The sequence below is a fragment of the Stylophora pistillata genome, chromosome 5, assembly GCF_964205215.1.
Source record: "Stylophora pistillata chromosome 5, jaStyPist1.2, whole genome shotgun sequence".
Classification (NCBI taxonomy): Eukaryota; Metazoa; Cnidaria; class Anthozoa; order Scleractinia; family Pocilloporidae; genus Stylophora; species Stylophora pistillata.
Genome location: NC_142523.1, coordinates 31,436,137 through 31,448,565, shown reverse-complemented (window position 1 = coordinate 31,448,565; position 12,429 = coordinate 31,436,137). Strand labels below are relative to the sequence as shown.

At 37.5% G+C, this 12,429-nt stretch overlaps 1 protein-coding gene and 1 long non-coding RNA gene across 2 annotated transcripts in view; one reads left to right on the top strand and one right to left on the bottom strand.

The window, feature by feature from the left end:
• The window catches only part of LOC111347607 (uncharacterized), a 563,268-nt gene that overhangs the window by 328,813 nt on the left and 222,026 nt on the right, over positions 1 to 12,429 (top strand). The gene's annotated exons all lie outside the window — the stretch shown is intronic.
• LOC148731448 (uncharacterized) lies at positions 2,070 to 10,436 on the bottom strand. The gene is made up of 4 exons (XR_016001661.1): positions 10,043 to 10,436; positions 9,279 to 9,341; positions 4,556 to 4,704; positions 2,070 to 4,457 (listed from the first exon to the last, which is right to left on the bottom strand). It is a non-coding gene; the product is annotated as an uncharacterized LOC148731448 (long non-coding RNA).

The following is a 12,429-nucleotide window of genomic DNA, read 5'->3' as shown; positions in this document are numbered from 1 at the left end:
GCCGGATTAATATTCTTTTGTTTAAATTTAAATTTGCCTGGGTGGCCTCGCTTGAGATAATGTATTCTTTTGAATTTTGTACTGGAGAACGAGGCCACCTAGGCAAATTTAAATTTAAACAAAAGAATATTAATCCGGCAGCCATTTATGAAAGTGGTCTATGACACGCGTCTTTTAACAGCAAATGCGCTGATCCGTTACGTGTAAATAGAACTATTTCATCGGAATGGGGGACGTTGGAGGAGGTAAGTCAAAAAATGAAAAAGTGGTAGAGCAAAGCACATCAGTTCTTCCCCGGTCCCTTAGGCAATATTTCAAGAAATTCTCGAAGCGGTTCTATTAATACAAAGCAGATAAAGGGCAACATTAGGGGAATACTAAACGTTGAATGATTTACCGCCTGCTCTCGTGTTTGGTGTGATATTTCAAGTAATAGGAGTCAGTAAGTAATCTTGAACAGAGGTCAACCATATTCGAATGTCCTCTTCTAGAACATTCTGATTAAAGTCCCTTTACCGAACGGCATTGTAACAATTTATGAAGTAAAAAATGATAAAAGCACTAAACTAAGCCTTTCACCGAAAGGAAAATTTTTGAACGAACAGTTTAGTATTCAGTTCACCGGTTATCTTCAGCGAAAACATTCAGCATTTTCTTTATAGTAAAAGTTCACACATATGTTTCATATGTTTGTTGTTGTTTGATTTATCATCTACGGGTTTATGTCGAATTAATTTGATGGCCTGCTCCCTGTTGGCTTGTTAGCTCAATTGGTAGAGCGCTGCACTAGTATCGCAGAGGTCAGTGGTTCGAATCCCGTACAGGCCTGAAATTTTTTTCAGGTCTGATTTTCACTATTGCTCAAATAGTGCTTTACTGCGAAGGAAAATAGAAACAGCAGCACAACAACGCGCCAATTCCGTTCCGCTTCGCATACTTCTGTCACGCACTCCTCGCAAATAAAATCCGCGAAATTCGCCCGCACTGAAATAACAGTTTGGCGTGTTGGATAATAAATAACTCATTAGACATTTGGTTGTGTAGTATCGCTGAGTATTTTTACGAGTTGTGCCGCATTTTGACGAGCCCGTAGGGCGAGTCAAAATACAAATAACGAGTAAAAATACTCAGCGATACTTCACAACAAAACGTCTAAAAAGATATATATACTTCGCGAAATGAATGAAGGACAAATTCCCAAATTGTTTTCTACAAAATGAAATCGACTTAGCTGTTGGTAAATGTTTAAAATGGAGCAGGCCTAAATTCGTTCATAGAGCCGTTAAGTATAACACTTCGCGCACACGAGCATGGATTTGTGACAAAACTCTTAATGGTTCGTACACTGAGTTATAGTCTTGTTGTATACAGACACTTAGTTGCTTCTCAATCTAGATTACAAATGATCTAGTCTTACCTCTTTGAGGATTTCAGGGGCTATTGAAGCTTTGCATCGATGTATTTCTCCAGAAAAAAAAAGCAAGACTCCTTTCGAAGGTGAACAGGGCACCAAACCGAAAGCCACTAAAGATTATTGCGAAACATACCTGATGACACAGTGTCTATTTTTACACCTGATCTGCGCGTGATCTCATCAGAAATAAAACAGCAGAACATTGACTTGTTGGGTAAGGTTATAGGGTTAGGAGTGGGATGGTCATTTAGGAAGCTTCATTGTTTTGGGCTTCAAAGACAAGCCAACCTATTACAGCAGTGTTTTACATGTTTGACAAGTTCTTTTTTTTCGAAGGAGCGCTTTGCTCGTTGGCGAAAGTTAAAAGGTCCATCGACTTCACACTGCCTTTAAGTCATCCCTACATTCAGGGGTGGTGACTTTCGTTGAGTCGGAGGGGATAAAACACTGTGCCCGTGATAGAGCTACAAGAAAAGTATTATTATAAGTGGCCCATTATACGTTAAAACAAATATTTATAAACGGAAAACGCAGTTTTTCACCGGAATTAAAGGTCACGTTAACCGGTATCTTCGCAGAGGAAGTCAGCAAAAGACCTTTTATCCCACTCCTTACGGGTAATTAAAAAGTTATTTGGACAGAAACTTTCCACCGCTATAACCAATAACTTTTATTAGGCTTTCTAACACAAAAGAAATCAATTTTTGGTTGGCACTTTTTAAAAGATTGAAAATAGAACTATTTTTCTCTTTTTTTAATGGGGTCAGTTAGTCCGAGAGTACCTAGAAAACATTGCACATCTGAAAATCATTCATTTAGAATCAATAAAAATATCCTTTTACAAGAGGAGGTAGAGAAATAAATTTACTTTACAGTTTTAATGTGATCTGCATGAAAGAAAATAAAGGTGAAAAATTCACCGTGAAAAGTATTTAATAAATCTTCTGGAGCCTTGATTCAAGGTTGGTATTCTTAACAAAGTTTTCCCACCTCTAGTCCTTAAAACAATGGATGATTCTCCCAGCAAAATTCAAGTCACAAACATCAAGTCACAAACATCTCTTCTCTAACTTAAAGCGACGATAGCAGAAGTCGCAGTGCAATTCTATCTTTTTGCTAAACTAGTTTTTTGTATTACGCTCCCTCTCCTGCAGCGTGTTTCGTATCAAGATAAGTATTCTACAATGTTCGCTTGTTTCTTTTTCGCTTGAAACGAGTTCTATCTGCTACGCATAACTTTCAGGTAAGTGAATTAAAGTTTGCTTCACGTTGTCAAAGTTCTAGAAACTTTTCGGGAGGTAATAATACTTTATCAGCGATAAAGAATATAGGTTGCTTTCTGTAGTCAACAAAACACTTGAAGAACTCGCATGCGAAAGCTAATCTGGCTTCGTCGCAATGCACATTAATCACGTCTCTAAGCAAGACAGGATAAGAGACCTCGAGAGATTTTATTGGAAGGCCGCACAATACTTATAAAGCGATGATCGAATAATTATGACGCCCTATCAATGGGCCATTTGAACTGCTTTTGTTTTGCTGAAGTAAGAAAGACAGGTTTTTGGGTTACGTCGATCAGCTAATAGAAAATAGTTTGTATTTTCCTGGTTACGTTTCTTTGCAATCACCCAAACAAACTTTGATCGTTGAAAAATAGTCAGTTTGAATGAAAGGATGACTTAAACTGAAAATAGAGCTGGTAAAGACCTTCTCCAGCTTGATCTAAGAAATCCATTTGAAACAAGAAGCAACCTGCTTTGAAGTAACGAAGATATTCGGTTCCCAACCAAACATGGGAGTTCTTTTGTTGAGTATACATTTTCATTGATTTAGGGGAATTTGTGTTAAGGAAGATGGAAGAAATCACAGTTAAATTTCATCTTGTTACGGTCTCATGAAGCTCCTTCTCTTCCAATATAGCAGTTCTAGGAAGTATTTTTCGTTTGAATAGAGTTGTATCTGCTACTTATAACTTTCATGCAAATGAAATTATGATACTTGCTGCTGCCAAGTTTTGGAAACCTTTCGCGAGGTGGTGATTTATCATTTGCTATAAAAAATATAGACTGCTTTCTGTATTCAACAGAACACTGATATTACTGCAACCTGCAGGTTTAATATCAATTGTTTTACCGACAATTATTGAATTCACTTTGGTTTGATCCGTGTTCCATTATCTGTCCGCAGCAAAATAACACTTTGATTAGCTCTACAAAAGTCTGAAAAATTATTCGCTAACGTGAGTGAACTAACCCGTACTTAGCTTAAAAAGTGAAAGGGAGAAAAGATGGAGCTTATCCATCCCCTCCCCCCCTCACCCCCCTCTCTCTCTCGGTCCTCCCTGTTTCACTATTTAATTACAATTCCTTAAGTAACATTTTCTTCTATGCCAGCTCAAAAGAGTATTGGTATAAATTAGACGCGCTTAATGCGCTACAAAAGTCAAATAATAAAGTTATTATTATTATTATTATTACAAAGCGATAGTTAGTTCCAAATGCGACTTACATGAAATCGTTGCCATTGGTTTGTCAAATGTACACAGATAGAAACACTGAGACAAACAGAATGCGTGCTAAAAGCAATCGAAAAGAGAGGCTGGAAACAAAAAGCACGAAAGAAAACCGACCTAAGGACAATATGAACGTTCTTCTCGTAGTCTGGATACATGGATAATGACAACGCGCAAAACTGACACGATTAGCTTGATATCGGCGCGGATGAAATGCGAGGGGACCCGCACTGAGAAACTGAGCGATTCACTTGACGTTGAAATATTTTTTGCTGCAGTTCTCTTCGTAAACTTCATGAGACTTGAAATAAACATGGCTGTGAGAGTCTGATAGAGGATCAAGAATTACAATTGAGGCGATCGAGTCATAAGTATCTACGGGGATACGACTTTAACGATTATAGGCAAAGAAATATAGTTTTTCCAGTCTATTTAAGCTTACATCATCTTCAAAACATACCCAATATACTGAATGGCAAGGAAGTACGTGATCCTCTATCGCGAGCGAAGACTGGTATCTCTTGCTGTTTTCTAAAAGGGAACGGTAGATAATTCGTTTCAGTTTCATAATAAGCAATCCTGGTCCGCAACAGAAACAAATAAATTACGCAATGATACAATGTACTTACCAGCGAGGCTTGTCCCAGTGCCTTGAGGAAAAAATAATGCTGACTGATGCTATTATTTGTCTTAGGATCTCTTCACTGCTGTTGTGGAACGTGATCGGCTCGCACGAAGAAGACTCCAAGCCGTTTGCTTGCAATCGAAACGTTCTTATCTACATCGGAGGTGAAAACAAAGTGAATTAAGCGACAAAACTTCAATATAAATATATTTAACGGCAATGAAGAGCAAGATACCCTCTATACTTCTATACTTCTATTTGTGAGATTGCAGAAGAATTCAAATATTACCCTATATAACTGGCTTCAAATAAAAGGTTAAAAATAAGTTTGAAATAGAAAAATATGTGTGTATGAAGAATAATACTTTAGATAAATTTCATAAAAGGTGGCTAATAAATAGGTAACTGGTTAAGCTAATTGCAATACTAGAAGTAGTGATATCTGTGTTACTATGTTATAGTATAGTGTATTATAATACTTTAAAACTAGTAACAGTGGTACTTAGTAGTAATAGTAGTAATAGTAGTGTAATAATTTAGTAATAACAGTGCGTAGTGTACCAATTTAAATGTAACCTGTGTGATACAGGGAGCTATATTGGCTACACACGCGGGCATTTATATGCCCGCGTGGATAGCCATAAGAGCACTTCATCTTCAGAAAGCAAGCACAACGACATCGACCACGCAGGTGCTGTCCCTGAGGACCTTCTTAGCTGTTTCAAAGTTCTCAAGAAGTGCATGAAGAAATTCGATTGTCTTGTCAACGAAATGCTTTACATCAAACAATTAACACCGAGTTGGAACGTGCAAACGGATTCTATCCGTGCTAAAGTATTTGTGTAGCTACCTCCCCTATGTAAATTATTTGTATTTCTTGAACTCGCATTTGTTAATTTTTTTTTCATTTGTACCCTTGATAATGGCGTCATGTGGTCGCCGAAACGTCGGGATATTATATCGCTCGTTTTTACCTGTCTATGTGTATAGTTTGTTATGATTTTCGGTCCATCACTCCCTACCGCAAAATAACACAGAGATTTGAGGCGCTTTGAACCGCTAGTTTAATGAATTTTAAATATTATTACTCTTTTCGACAACGGAGCCAGTTATCTAGTCTGCGAGAAGTCCCTCCTTTTCGTAGGCCCCCCGTGAAGGCGGCGTCATGACGGTGGGGATTTTTAAGTACTTATTTAGTTTGCTCGGCATATTAGCATGTATTGCTAATATATAATTAATAATGTATTGCCTATACAACCCGAGTTAAAATAAAGTTCCTTCTTTCCTATTCCTCCACGAAGTCCCTCGTGCGAGTCAAAAAAGAAAAAATTCAGTAAAAAAATTGCCGTTAGTGCGCTGCGAGAACTCTTAAAGTGACGCTAATGCGCCGCAGGAGGTCCATAACTATGGAATAGAGCTGTATCTTCCGCCATAAATTCTTCAGCTTTGATAAGTTTGTAGCAGTTTTCTTTCGTGTGCTCATTCGTTGAGTTGATACACTCAGAATATCAGATAAGGAAATTGCAAAGCGTATCAAGTAACATAGATACCATTTTCATTTATCTATGGGAATTTGTGCCAGGGAAGATGGATGAAATCACTAACAAATTTTATCTTCTTACGGTCTCATGAAGCTCCTTCTCTCCAAATAATCATTCCATCTTTTCATAGCAAATGCACTCTACAGCATCAAAATAACACTAGTATGTACCGTGATCCGTTAATCTTAATAATTTTTCAAACTTTTTTCGCTCTACAAAAGTCTGGAAGATTCTTCGCTAACGTGAGTGCGATAACCTTACTTAGAGTAAAGAACTAAGATAGGAGGAAAAGATGCAGCTTATTCATAATGATATAATAACTTAATAACTTCTAGAGCGCTATTAACATTCAATGATCAACAGCGCTTAACAACTTGGAATACTACAGTAAATTCAAATTTATAAAACTAATTACATCTACATTAATATTAACAATGTATGTTAAAAATAAGAATGATATGGAATATCTATAATAAGGATCTTAATTAGGAATAAGGATCTTAATAAGAAACTTAATTAGTAGTACTAATAAAAATAATTGTCAGACAGGGTACTTTGAGAAAGCTGCACGAAATAAATAAGTTTTCACCTTACATTTAAAAATGAAAAATGATTGAATATAACGTAATTCAGCGAGCAGAGCATTCCAAAAGTACGGGGCAGCAGCAGAGAATGATCTGTCCCCCAGCGTGGCAAGCATGATTCCCTTACAAAGGTCAAGTAATAAACTTTGATTTGATCTAAGATTATATAAGGACCTAGGCTTGATGTTAATTAGTTCAATGATATACCTAGGCGCCCATCCATGAATAGCTTTAAATGTTAAATTTATGATCTTAAAATGAACACGATGTTGTACTGGTAATCAGTGAAGTTGAGAAAGCGCAGGGGAAATATGCAAATACTTACTTAAACTCAGTACAAGTCTAGCCGCAGCATTCTGCACACGTTGAATTTGGCTATTGGCGACTTAGGAAGGCCATACAAAAGTCCATTACAATAGTCTAAACGACTAGTGATAGTGATTCAACCCCATTCCTCTCCCTTCCTTCCCTGTTTCACCTTTAATTACAATTCTTCAAGTAATATTTTCTTCTATGCCATGGCCAGTCCGAAAGAGTATCGGTATTCATTAGACGCACCGTAATGCGCTATATAAGTAAAATGATAAAGTTATTGTCGTCATTATTATTAAGAGATAGTTACCTCCAAATGCGATTTACAGTGGTTTGTCAAAAGTACGCAGATAGAAACACTGAAAAAAACAGAATGCGTGCCAAAGGCAATTGAAAAGAGAGACTGGAAAGAAAAGCAGAAAAGACAACGGACGCAAAGAAAACATGAAAGTTTTCTTCGTAGTCTGGATACATGGATAATAACAACACGCAAAACTGACACGAGTAGCTTGTTATCGGCGTGGATGAAATGCGAGGGGACCCGCACCGAGAGCCCGAACGATTCACTTATCGTTGCAATATTTTTTGCTACTTTTTTCTTTTATTTCTAACTTAAGTTTTGTGTATAGTTTGTTATGATTTTTGGTCCCTTGGGCCCTACCGCAAAATAATAGACTTGAAGTGCTTTGACCCGTTTATTTAACGGACATTAGAAAATTCTTACGCCGTTTGACACTCTGGATTCCTACTAGCGAAAGCAGTTGTTGTACGCCTTTTGCATCTAGTGCTACCACGACTATGTTCTTGCAGTTTTCTGTTCCTTGAGGTTTCTTTTGCGAGAATTCGCAAATCTATTTACTTTCTTTTCTCGGCTTGGGTAACCCGTGATGATTCAAGGATTAAGTTTTCTGCCTTGTTCGTTTGAAACAAGTTGTATCTGCTGCACTTAACATTTAGGTAAGTGAATCAAAGTTTACTTAACGTTGTCAAAGTTTAAGAAACATTGTAGTGAGGTTGTAATACTTCATCTGCCATAGATAATATAGGCTCCTTTCTGAAGTCAACAAAACACTTCAGGAACTCACAAGCGAAAGCTAATCTAGATTTGTCGCAATCCACATTAATCACGTCCCTAAATAGCAGCCGGCACCCTGCAGGTACTATGCAAATTTTTGGACAGAAAACCGCTTTGTTGCGGTTTTTCGTCCATAATCTGGCGCTGCAAAATGACACTTTTAATGTGCTTTGACACATTAATCAAAATTATCTTTCTAACTCCTTTCGCTCTACATAAGTGTCAACAATTCGCGGCTAACTTCAGAAGAGGAGACTTATATATCTAGAAGACCATAAATAAATTTAAAAGACAGTTAGAGAGATTTTATGTGGAAGGCCGCACAATACTTGTAAAGCGTTGATCAAATGATTATGACGTTATATCAACGGGCCATCTGAACTGCTTTTGTTTTGCTGAAGTAATGAAGCAGGCTTTTGTGGTTACATCGATTAACAGAAAATAGTTTACTGATTTATGGGAGTTTGTGCTAAGAAAGATGGAAGAGATCACGGTCAAATTTCATCTTGTTACGGTCTCATGAAGCTCCTTCTCCTCCAATATAGGAACTCTAGGAAGTATTTTTCGTTTGAAAAGAGTTTTATCTGCTTCTCATAACTTTAATAAAAGTGAAATTAAGGTACTTATTGCTGTCAAGTTTTGGAAACTTCTCTTGAGGTGCATGGTGATTTATCAAAGGCGATAAAGAATATAGGCTCCTTTCAGTCACCAAAAACTAGTCAACAAAACACTCGATGAACTCGAAAGCGAAAACTTCTTTGGCCTTGAGGCAAAACAAATTATCTACCTCCCTAACTAGCTGAACCCTGCAGGTTTAATGTCAACTGTTTTAGTGACAACTATTGAATTTGCTTTGGTTTGATTCTTTGTCCATCATCTGTCCGCAGCAAAACAACACTAGGATGTGCCTTGAAACGTTAATATTAATTATTTTTCAAAGTTCTCTCGTCTGGAAGATTCTTCGTTAATTTGAGTGCGATAACCTTGCTTAGGGTAAAAAGTAAGAAAGAGGGTACGATGGAGCTTACCCAACTTACCCAGCTTACCCAAGGGTAAGAGGGAGCTTACTCCCTCCCTTTTTCACATTATTTTAAAATTCCTTATGCATTATTTGCTATTATACCATCCCGAAAGAGTATTGTACACTGCACCGTAATGCGCTATATAAGTAAAATAAAAAAGTTATTATTTTCATTATCATTAAGTGATAGTTACCTCCAAAGGTGATTCACATGAAATCGATGCCAGTGGTTTGTCAAACATACACAAATAGAAACACTGAAACAAAAAAAAAAAAATGCGTGCGTAAGGCAATCGGAAAGAGATTAAGTAAGAAAAAAAAACCGACGCAAGGAGAATATGGACGTTCTTCTCGTAGTCTGCAGACGTGAATAATAACAAAGCGCAAAATTGACACGATAACCGCAGATTAGATCAGCTTGATGTAAGCGCGAATGAAAATATATTTTGCTGCAGTTCGCTTCGTTCACTTGATGAGACTTGAAACAAACTCGCTTGTGATCACTCAAGGATTACAATTGAGGTGGATCATAATAGTTGCAAAATTTGAAATCGGAACGGGGACAGGACTTTGATTATTATCGGCAAAGAAAATATACTTTTCGCAGTCTATTCAAGCCTTTATCAGAATTATCTTCCATAGCCATTCGAGTTCATATGATAAGTTGATACACTCAGTAAATCTTGTCATAAAATCGTGAAGCGTATCAAAATAGCATCACTTACATTTGCACAAAACGATATTTTAAGGATGGAACAAGAAAGCGTGGTGCAACTTCACGTTGTTGCTGAGCTGGCTAATCTTTCTTCTCCAAACAGTCGTCAAATCTTTTAAAGCGAGTATCACATCCATCTTAGGATGGAAAGTTTTTTGGTCTAATTTAAACTAATTTAACCTCGCTTGAAAGCAGTGGTAGTTTTGGTTATCCTTAGGTGTAACTGAAATAAAGTAATCTTACCGTTGTCAAACTTTCAAACACCTCATAGCAAGATAGTCGTACTTCTTTTGCGATAAAGAATAGAGGCTACTCTCCTTGATAAAAAGAGCACCCGATGAACACAAAAGCGAAAGCTAATCTGACTTCAACACCAAACACATAAATCACGTCTCTAACTAGCTGCACCCTGCAGGCTATATCAATTGTTTTACTGACAACTATTAATCAAATTCACTTGATTTGTTATGATGTTTAGTCATCTTCATCGCAGAGAGAAAAATTACGCTTAAATGTGTTTTGAACCGTTGATCTTTATCATATTTCAAACCTCTTTCGCTTGCCATAAGTGTGGAATTCGAGGCTGATGACCTCAAAAGTTATAGATATCTCTAATTATTAAAAACTGGATCATTGGATAATGCAATTCAAGACTTTTCATTGGCTTAGCCATTATGGTAGAGTAGCCAATATACCATAAACTACGATATGGTAAGCGTAGGCATCAGCTTAAATTTGAAAGGGAGCTACAAATGTAATAAAATTTAATCATTTAAAGTAGCGTTTTTAATAAAACAATTATTCCACTTGCGTTTGTTGGCTATCTATCATCTCATATCCAACGCGTGCTCGTGGAATAATTATTAAATGTCGCTGGGTTTCTTAAACATCTCTGATTTTTTTAAGTCCCGTCAAATTCTTAATATCACAAAAGATCCCTTGATTCAAATATTTTTAGTAAAGTTTTAAAGGTAAAGTGTGACTTAAATTGTTTTTATATTCAACTTTATACTAATAATTTGGGGATTTTTCCATGCGTCATCTGCATGTCTAATCTTTTCCCCAAGATTACAGTGAGATAATCAGAATTTTTAATACGACAGAAAATCTATTAATTTTAAGCACCTCTCAGATAGAAAGTGTCGATGATGTAAGATGGAAGACTCAAATTATCTATTAAAAAGTATTGTATTGTAAGTTCTGAGGCAGAATTTTGAGCAGGGCCAAATGCTTGACTTGATATTCACTGACCCTCCCGGTTAGCTCAGTTGGTTAGAGCGCTAGACTGGTGTGCGGGAGGTCGAGGTCGATGGTTCGAGCCCCGGCCGGACCAACACTCAAGGTCTTAAAATAACTGAGGAGAATGCGCTACCTTTCTATATAATATCAAGAAATGGATAGACATTCTAGTCTTCTCGGATAAGGACGAATAAACCATAGCTCCCGTCTCCTGGATCTAGTAATTAGTTAATTTGGTTAGGCAGGGGACGTTAAAAAAACCCACTCACGAGATTACTGTGATGTGGTCTGGCCTGTTTACTGGGAATTGGGGGAGGGGACATCTTCAAATAAGTTTCCTTCGATTGTTTGTAAACTGCTGATGCAGTCCGGCCAAAGTCCTCCCGAAAAGTGTTGTGATGCGCATTTGATCATATCTACATGTTAATTTGCGCAATATAAATATTGAATTATTATTATTACTATTATTACCCTCCCCACTGCTATGTCCCAATACACTCCAACTTCCTTTCTGGTGTCCAAAACCCTGATAGAATATTTGAATTTCGAAGCGCTCCAATTTCCCAATGGTTTGTTGGTTTAGCATCGATATAAGTTTTCTCTTATTGTAATTTTCCTTACAGAACGGCTGCCGTAGCAACGATGCAGCCCTTAAGAGACACCATTCACACTTGCTTGATTTGCCCGTTATTTTCAAACAAATAAGTAGCATGTATTGTCATTATGGGATTGTAATCAGCGTATACAAAAGTTCAACCCTCAAAACCCGAGAACTGATTAACAGGTAACTTTTAATTTCCCTACTCTATTCAAATGTTATCCAGCAAACAGGTAATGAAAATACCAAACTTATCAGGAAGATGTTGTCATCTTGATCTAACTCCAAATTCTTGTAACTAATTCACAGGGAAACGTGTAACAGCTACAGGGGAGAATTTACCATCAGATCGTGGGAGTAGGGTAAAGTCTATTTACGAGCCTAGTGGCCCATTAGGCCGGTGCTTAACTCCGGTTTCTGTAGCATGAAGCGACTAGGAGTATTTCTACTCCCCCCTGGATGGGATGCCAGTCCATCGCAGGGTTACCCCCAGCATTAAATTTACCGGTACCCATCTCTACACCTGAAAGAAGAGAGGCACTGTGAGAGTAAAGTGTCTTGCCTAAGAACACAACACGATGTCCCGGCCGGGGCTCGAACCCGGACCACTCGATCCAGAGTCGAGCGTACAAACCATGAGGTCACCGCGCCTCCACAGATCGTGCGAGTAAAGGGGTTAAAATAGTCGATGCAGTTGCCTTAATGCCACCTCACTTTTTTGATGATTTTAATCACCATTTCGCCAGGTGAACAAGGCCTCGTAAAACTATAAGATTTATTAGATACGAACATA